The sequence below is a fragment of the Physeter macrocephalus genome, chromosome 12 (assembly GCF_002837175.3).
Source record: "Physeter macrocephalus isolate SW-GA chromosome 12, ASM283717v5, whole genome shotgun sequence".
In the NCBI taxonomy this organism is placed as follows: Eukaryota; Metazoa; Chordata; class Mammalia; order Artiodactyla; family Physeteridae; genus Physeter; species Physeter macrocephalus.
Genome location: NC_041225.1, coordinates 41,211,268 through 41,218,741, shown reverse-complemented (window position 1 = coordinate 41,218,741; position 7,474 = coordinate 41,211,268). Strand labels below are relative to the sequence as shown.

At 41.1% G+C, this 7,474-nt stretch overlaps 1 long non-coding RNA gene across 1 annotated transcript; it reads left to right on the top strand.

Moving 5' to 3' along the window:
* Positions 1 to 731: 731 nt before the first annotated feature.
* Positions 732 to 6,999, top strand: LOC102981576 (uncharacterized). The gene is made up of 3 exons (XR_449391.2): positions 732 to 774; positions 6,084 to 6,199; positions 6,635 to 6,999. It is a non-coding gene; the product is annotated as an uncharacterized lncRNA (long non-coding RNA).
* Positions 7,000 to 7,474: the final 475 nt, after the last annotated feature.

Below are 7,474 nucleotides of genomic sequence, written 5' to 3'. Positions count from 1 at the left end.
TAATAGTCAGAACCTTGGAAACAGCTCACCCTATTTAGAGGGGAACAAGAAAAGACTAAAACTAATTAAAATTTACTTCGATTATTCATACTCCTGCATGTTTGGGCCTTTATGCTGGAAGCAAAGGGAAACAGGCCTCCTATAACCTGCACTTATTTTCCTAGGTTTTCTGAATTTTTTCAGCTCCCATTGTTTTCCAATTCCTATTTCACCCAAAGAGCACCCCAAAACAAGTTTGTGAGTGGTTGGAAAGAGTGATGGGTCACTAGTATAAAGGTGTAGAGAAGAGGCTGAGGTTTGGCCTGGACCCCTTCATCATGGACGTAATTCTTAAACACAGCTCTGCAAAGTCTGTCACAGTCATGGCTGTTCCAGTCAGAGGCTACATCCCTTTTACATTTTTTTCCCCTTTTGTTTGTCTGCCTCCTTATTAAGAGTATTTATTCTCGTTACTCTCACTGCTGACCTTGGGAGTTTATTGCAAATATTATTTCTCTTGTTTGCTTGCTCTCACTCTCACTCTCATACACACACACACATACACACTCTTTCTCTCTCTCTCTCTCTCTCTCTCTCTCTCTCTCTCTCTCTCTCTCTGGTCTCTGACCTCATTTCTTTAATGGTCTCAGTATCTCCGGATAGCATTTTTTCCATCTACACATCATTTTTCCATCTATGTTTTGCATTAGGCAAGAGGCACGTCTGGGCACACAGAAGCTTGTTTGGAGGTTGTGAGCATCAGTGAACAGTTGGCATATGCTGGTTTTTACTAAGGTATGTGATAGTTAATTGATCATTGGCTCTGAGGTTCTGGAGAGCAGGGGCTGGGTCTACTTACCCTTGTCTGTCAAGGGTTAACACAAGGTCTAAAATAAATGGATGTCCAGGAAATGCTGTTTGAACTGATATGAACTGAATGGAAGAAGTGAACTGTATGAGTAAGACTCTAAACTTCAATATCCCAAAGCCCTCTTAGGCATCCTGCCCCATGTCTATGAGCTCTTTAATTTCCAAGCTCACCTTTCCTCCTTCAAGACAGACCTGTATTTCTATCTTTCTCTCTTCTCCAAAGCAGAGAAGCCTCCCTCATAACAGTATTCTTTGTCCGATTAAGATTTGGCTCTTTTTCCTCTGCCATTTATTGCTGGGTCAAGATGCTCTCTTATTTATTCATGTCTTTATCCTTTCACTTGGCAAATACTTATGGGAATGCACTTTGTTTCCAGAACTGTGCGATTTCCAGGAGTACAGAGAAGAGCTGCACTCATGAAACATACAATGTAGAGAAGAAGTCAGATATTAACCAAATATTTATACAAAGAATTATTTAATTTCCATTCTAAGGAGGAAGAGTCCAGAATGGGAAAATAGTGTTATAGAACAAAATCCCATAGTCGTTTCTTGAGGCAAATGGGCATCTATAAGCAATCTTGGATGTTTGGTTGGGAACTGCTGTATCAAACCCCACCCGTTCTCGAAGGATCTCTCACTTTCTAGGCTGGAGAGCAAGCGGCAGAGAGGAGAGAGTCATGGTCTGGGAATCAGGAGACCTCAGTTCTTGCTTAGACCCTGCTACAGACTCCGTGTTAGTCTTAGGAAAGTCCCTTCCTTTCTGGGCCTCAGATTCTCTAAAAGTGAGGAGGGCAGGATGACATCATGCCCACTGTGGTCCTTCAGTCTCTGACATTTCATGTTTCTCCGGGCAGATGCCTTAACTTACAGTGAACAGCAGGCAGGTATGACTGGGCTGCCATTCAGGCCTGAAGTCGCTAATTAGGCAAGGAACACTACATACGTTCTACTTCATCTGAACTTTAGATAATGTTTGCTTTACAGTTTACTCTTTCTTCCACACAATTTCCCTATCTATTCTAAACTGATTCACAAATGGTTGCAAGAATTCGGGGGCTTATGTTGACTGTTCTGCAATTCAGACAAGTGATTAGAATATTCCCAGCACATACACTTAATCAAAACAAGCCCAATTAAGCTCACTACTCCAGATTCCACCTCATTAGCTTTCTGTTCCTAAAATATAACAGATGTCATTGCTGCAGGCCCGGAGGTACAGACACATTTTTCAGCTAAGCACTTACAATGCAACGTAAGTTAGAGGAAGATTTAATTATTACTTTCATTGTCATGGCTTCCTATGGAAGCTCATTTTTCACTTAATAGCAATCTCTTTCTACCTAGTTGCCCACTGCCACCAAAATACCCTTTCTCCTCAAATAGTGAGTTCATAAAAAGTGTTATTCCCCTCCTCTCCTTTTTTGCCTGGTAAATTGATTTTGGTTGCTCCTGAATTTATCTGACCCTAAACTTTTATTAAGTGAATGGAAGAGGAAGAAACAGGATGCAATGATTCCCTCTTCTTTCTCAGTAACACTTGGGCTTGTGTATTGGCTACTCTGGCACCCATACTCAAAGAATGGTTCACAGCTCGATTTTTTCCCACTGCACTTTGCACAATGTTCTATTGTAGCACCTAGTTTGCATTGCAATTCCTTTTATCCGTTTGTTTTCTCCTCAAGGCCATCAACTCTTCTAAGCCTGGGCCCTAACCTTTTTTGTTTCATATTCCCAGCTCCAAGCACACACTGGCACACACTGGGTACTTGCTTTTAAGAATGAAAGGAAAATAAATAAAAGAAGGAGCTGAATCAAATTCTGCTCTGAGCAAAAAAAGAAACAAAAATGCTTTATGTGATGGGGGAGTTGATAGCTGATTCTTATAAGTGGAATAATTACTGATTATTTGTCCAACAAGCAGATAGCTGTAAATCTCAAGTCTTATACTGCAGTCACTGATCCAATCAATTTTCTAATCAATGTCATCACTAGGTCACTTGTTAAAAAATCACATATGCTCTTATTTATTGTGGAAATGCCATATTTTGAGATTCTAACATTCAGTGAAGCAATGAGTGTTCTGGTATGTCCTACATACAAGCAGCCCCCCCCCCACTACTCTCACAGCCCACAAGAAGTATGTCACACAGAGCCTCCTATTCAAGGTAAATTTAGCACTTTACATGTTTCAGAATTGGGTTTTATCCATGGATATGTCTTTTTCTCTTTCTCCCCTCATTTTGTATTTTTAGGTAAATACTTATTCTCTAAAGAGACCCTACAGAGTTTTCTTCCTAGAAACAGTAAATAATAAGAAAGACTCTAGGGCTTCCCTGGTGGCGCAGTGGTTGAGAATCCGCCTGCCGATGCAGGGGACACGGGTTCGTGCCCCGGTCCGGGAAGATCCCATATGCCGCGGAGCGGCTAGGCCGGTGAGCCATGGCCGCTGAGCCTGCGCGTCCGGAGCCTGTGCTCCACAACGGGAGAGGCCACAACAGTGAGAGGCCTGCATACCGCAAAAAAAAAAAAAAAAAAAAGAAAGACTCTAATACAGCCATACCCTATAGATGTATTGCTTATTTTTCCTTTAGATTAGCAGGTGTCTGTGGGCTTAGAATTTATAACCTAGCTGGGAGTTAAATCAGACACATACCATACAAACACATATGCACATAGCGACATCATAAAAAACATTATTTGTGATTTTAAAAACTGACAAGAACTTGTACATCCAAAAGAGTCTCCTTCTCTTCAGTAGAGTCTTCTTGGTGAGTGGAAAATCATTCCCAAAATGCTGACCTCACTCAGAACTCTCCAAAGCCTCCTTTAGGAAATTTCTGAAAAGTTATGTGTAACTCAGCTCAGTATACTGTATACTGCCATATACTGCTGTAACAGTATACCACAGACCAGGTGGCTTAAACAATAGAAATTTTTGTCATAGCTCTGGAGACTGGAAGTCCAAGATCAAGGCACCATCCAATTCAGTTCCTGGTGAGGACCTGCTTCCTGTCACCTTTTCAACGTGCTTTCACGTGGCACCTTTGTCTGTGGGCAGAGAGGGAGCCACTGAGCTCGTGAGTGTCTCTTATTAGAAAGGCACTAATCCCCTTGGACAAGGGCCCCACCCTTGGACTTTATTTAACCCTAATTACCCTCCATGAAGGCCCCATCTCCAAATATAATCAAACTGGGGACTAGGGCTTCAACACAGGAATTTTTGAAAACAAAATCTTTGGTCCGTAACAAGCCAGTTTCAGGAAAATAGTACAAAATTTCAACTGGATTGCCTTGAAATTGGAAACTTTGTGTTTCAAGAGGAGAAGACACTGCTTTTCTCTTTAGTTACCCTTACTCATCTGGCTTATTCACCTGACTTGGCTGCAAATAATCTTTGGCAGTTTCTAATATTGAAGTTCATCAACATGTAAAAAATTATCACTATGGAAGAAACAAAGAATTATTACAGAGTCTGAAGACAATGTTCAAGGAGGAATTCAGTATTTATTTGGGATGACTGTCATATGGTTGGAATTAGTCTATAGAAGTCCAGGTTGACTATTACATTGTAGGGAGAAGCATTTAATCAGATTGAAGATGTGTGGTATGTTTATCAAGGCAACCACTGGCCTGTGTGTATAGTTATACCTTCTAGTCATAATACATCTACAACATACCTGTAATTAAGTAGCATCATGTCATATAACAGGCAGCAGAGCACAGTGAAGGTAAATACTAATGACATTATTTTTAAATTCCTTGAAAGTAGTAGAGTATTTGTCTTGTTCATGACTTTATCTCCAGGGCCTAGAATAATGCTGAGCAAAACACAGGCACTTAATAAATGCTTACTGAATTGAACTGATACATAATTCTCTAAAAGGCCCACTAACTGGGTTCTGTTAAACCTGAAGCCTCTTCAGGATAAAGCAAGGATTGTAAAATTAGATCCCTCAGGGCAAATCTGGCCTGCCACCTGTCTTTGTATGGCTTGTGAGCTAAGAATAATTTTTACATTTTTAAAAGGTTGGGGAAAAATCAGAAGAATAAAATTCTGTACCACTTGAAAATTATATAAAATTCAAATTTTAGTGTGCTTTATTGGAACACAGTGTCAACATAATGATTTTATTAACAAATCTAGATTTAGTAAGGAGAGATTTTATTCAACAGGATTATTGCCAGGCAGGGGGGGTGTGGAGAACGATTACAGTAGGGAAAGGGGGAATTCTGCAATAGAAGGAAGGCTCTGACCATAAATCAGCAAGCATCTCAAGAGTTAGGCAAAAGGGGATTTTCTTTTCTAGAAAGGAATGAACAAGGTTACAAAGAACTGAGTGTGCGGAAGTGAGGTAAAAGGGTGGTGTAATCTGACTGTAGGTGGAAAGGAAGACTATTTCATGCTGAGGCCAACCTGTTTTCTCGGAGCAGTCCTTAAGGAGGGGCTGTATGCTGGTTCAGGTGAGGGCAGGCTAAAGTTCAGAGGCCTAAGCAAAGGTGAGACTCTTAACCGAAGTTTTGTTAAAAAGCATTTTGTTCCCGTTCATCAGTAGGGACAAAACGGTTCAGCTAACTATTTATGAGGCAAAAAATAGGAACCTGGAGGGTTTGTGCCTGGCTATGTCATAGGTAAACATGGGGGCATCCCTGAGTCTTATCTAAGTCACAGGCGAAGGTGGTTCTTTGCAGTAAGCCATTTCCTAGAAGACAGCAGTGTTGGGGGGTGTGGCGGTGTCCTTACCCTTTCTGTTTTCCAGGATCACAGGGCTCAGGTAAAATTCACCATTGTCAGTAGCCATGCTTATCCATTTCTGTATTGCCTGTGGCTGCTTCCACGCTGCAAGGCAGCGTGGAGTAGTTGCACGGAGACCTATGGTCCGCAAGGCTAACATACTTACTATTGCTGTGTTACAGAACAAGTTTATCGACTCTCATATAAAGAAATTGTGGGGAGGGGGGAAGGGAGGAGGAATTTTGGTTGAATCAGTAACAATTTGGAATGACACAATATACTAAAATAAATATAGCTTAGCAAACTCTTACTCAACCTCCCAGACTCCAGTGCCCTTCTGACTCCTGCTACAGGAAGTAGCCTCCTCTGGGTGCCCAGGACACCCTCCCATGCCCCCCTCCTGGCAGTCACTGTATTGCAAATGCCCACCTCCTCTCCAGGTACTTAGTTCCTTGAAAGAAGAATAAGACTTTGCCTTCTTTGAATTCTTAACACCTAGAACAGAACCTGGAAATCTGGAGAATGAAGAAAACAACAGGGGAACAAACAAACTTTGATTTTCAAAGTCATTACTAACAACGTATTGCCAAAAACAAGTCTGGCTCCACAGAGAAGGTAAGAACAATCTTTAATCACACCGTGCATATGCAAACAGCTACTGTTCCCGTGCACAGAAAGAAACACTTTGTTCTCTTTAGTAGGTTAAATATGCCTCACCACAAATGTGTTAACATCCTTCCTTTGCTTAGCAAATCCTCTTTTCATGATCTGTTCAAAGGTAAACTTTATGCCCAGCTGGATTAGCATAACCTCCATATCCGTGTGCCTGTATTAAGCTCATCTCACCCATCTTGAAAAGAAATTACTCTTCAGCGCCCACATTCACCTCAAATATCAACTAACTTTTCACTTTCACAGTCAAACACCTTTAACAAGTCATTTACATTGTCTCTCTGAAAACTTACTTCTACCTTTAATGACTTTCCTGATACCCAGTCTCCTTTGGGGGCTCTTTCTTTGCTGACTCTTAAATGCTGATGTTTCTCCAAGTTTCCAGGTAGGTTCTCCGCTAATGCTATGAAGTCTTCACGAACGCCGCTCACTTCCATGGCTGAAAGGACTATCTAAAGGCTCATCACAGACAAATTAGCACTTCCAGGACTTAACAGCAACTGTGAGTTCAGAGACTATAATTACATACTGTCTACTAGATAAACACCTCTACTTGAACGGCCCAAAGACAATTAAAATTTAACATCTCTACAACTAAAAAAAAGAACTAAAGCCCTTTTCCTCTCAAAGAATACCACCATTATCTACTATGGACTACCCAGAATGTCCCTTATAGAATCAGTCACCAAACTTATTGGTTTTACTTCCTAAACAGTTCCCAAATATCTTCACATCTCACAATTCTACCTGCCTCTATAGTGCTTCTCATGACAATACCTTTACCTGGTTTTATCCCTATAACAGCTTCCTAACAGGTTTCCCAGCCCTCAGTATTATCCACTGTAGAACATCTTTCCTTCATTCTAAAGTGCGAATGTGATCAAGGCACACGTCTGCTTAAAAATACTTTAGGATAAGTCCAAACTCCTTCCTATGATTTAAAAAAACCTTTGTGATCTGGGACCTCCAGACTCATGTCTCACTCTCCTCTCTCTTTGCATCCCTCTCCCTTGCACCAGGTCACACACACTAGCCTCCAGCCACACAAAAGATTTTTTTTTTTTTTCTGAATACGTCTTTCTCTAGCCTCCAATCCTTTCCACAGGATGCTTTATCTTTTCACAGTACCCTTTCCCCACCCAACCTTACCTTTGTTCCCTGCCAGTATCTATTCAGCATTCATATCACAGCTTAGACATCCATTTCTCTAACAACTTT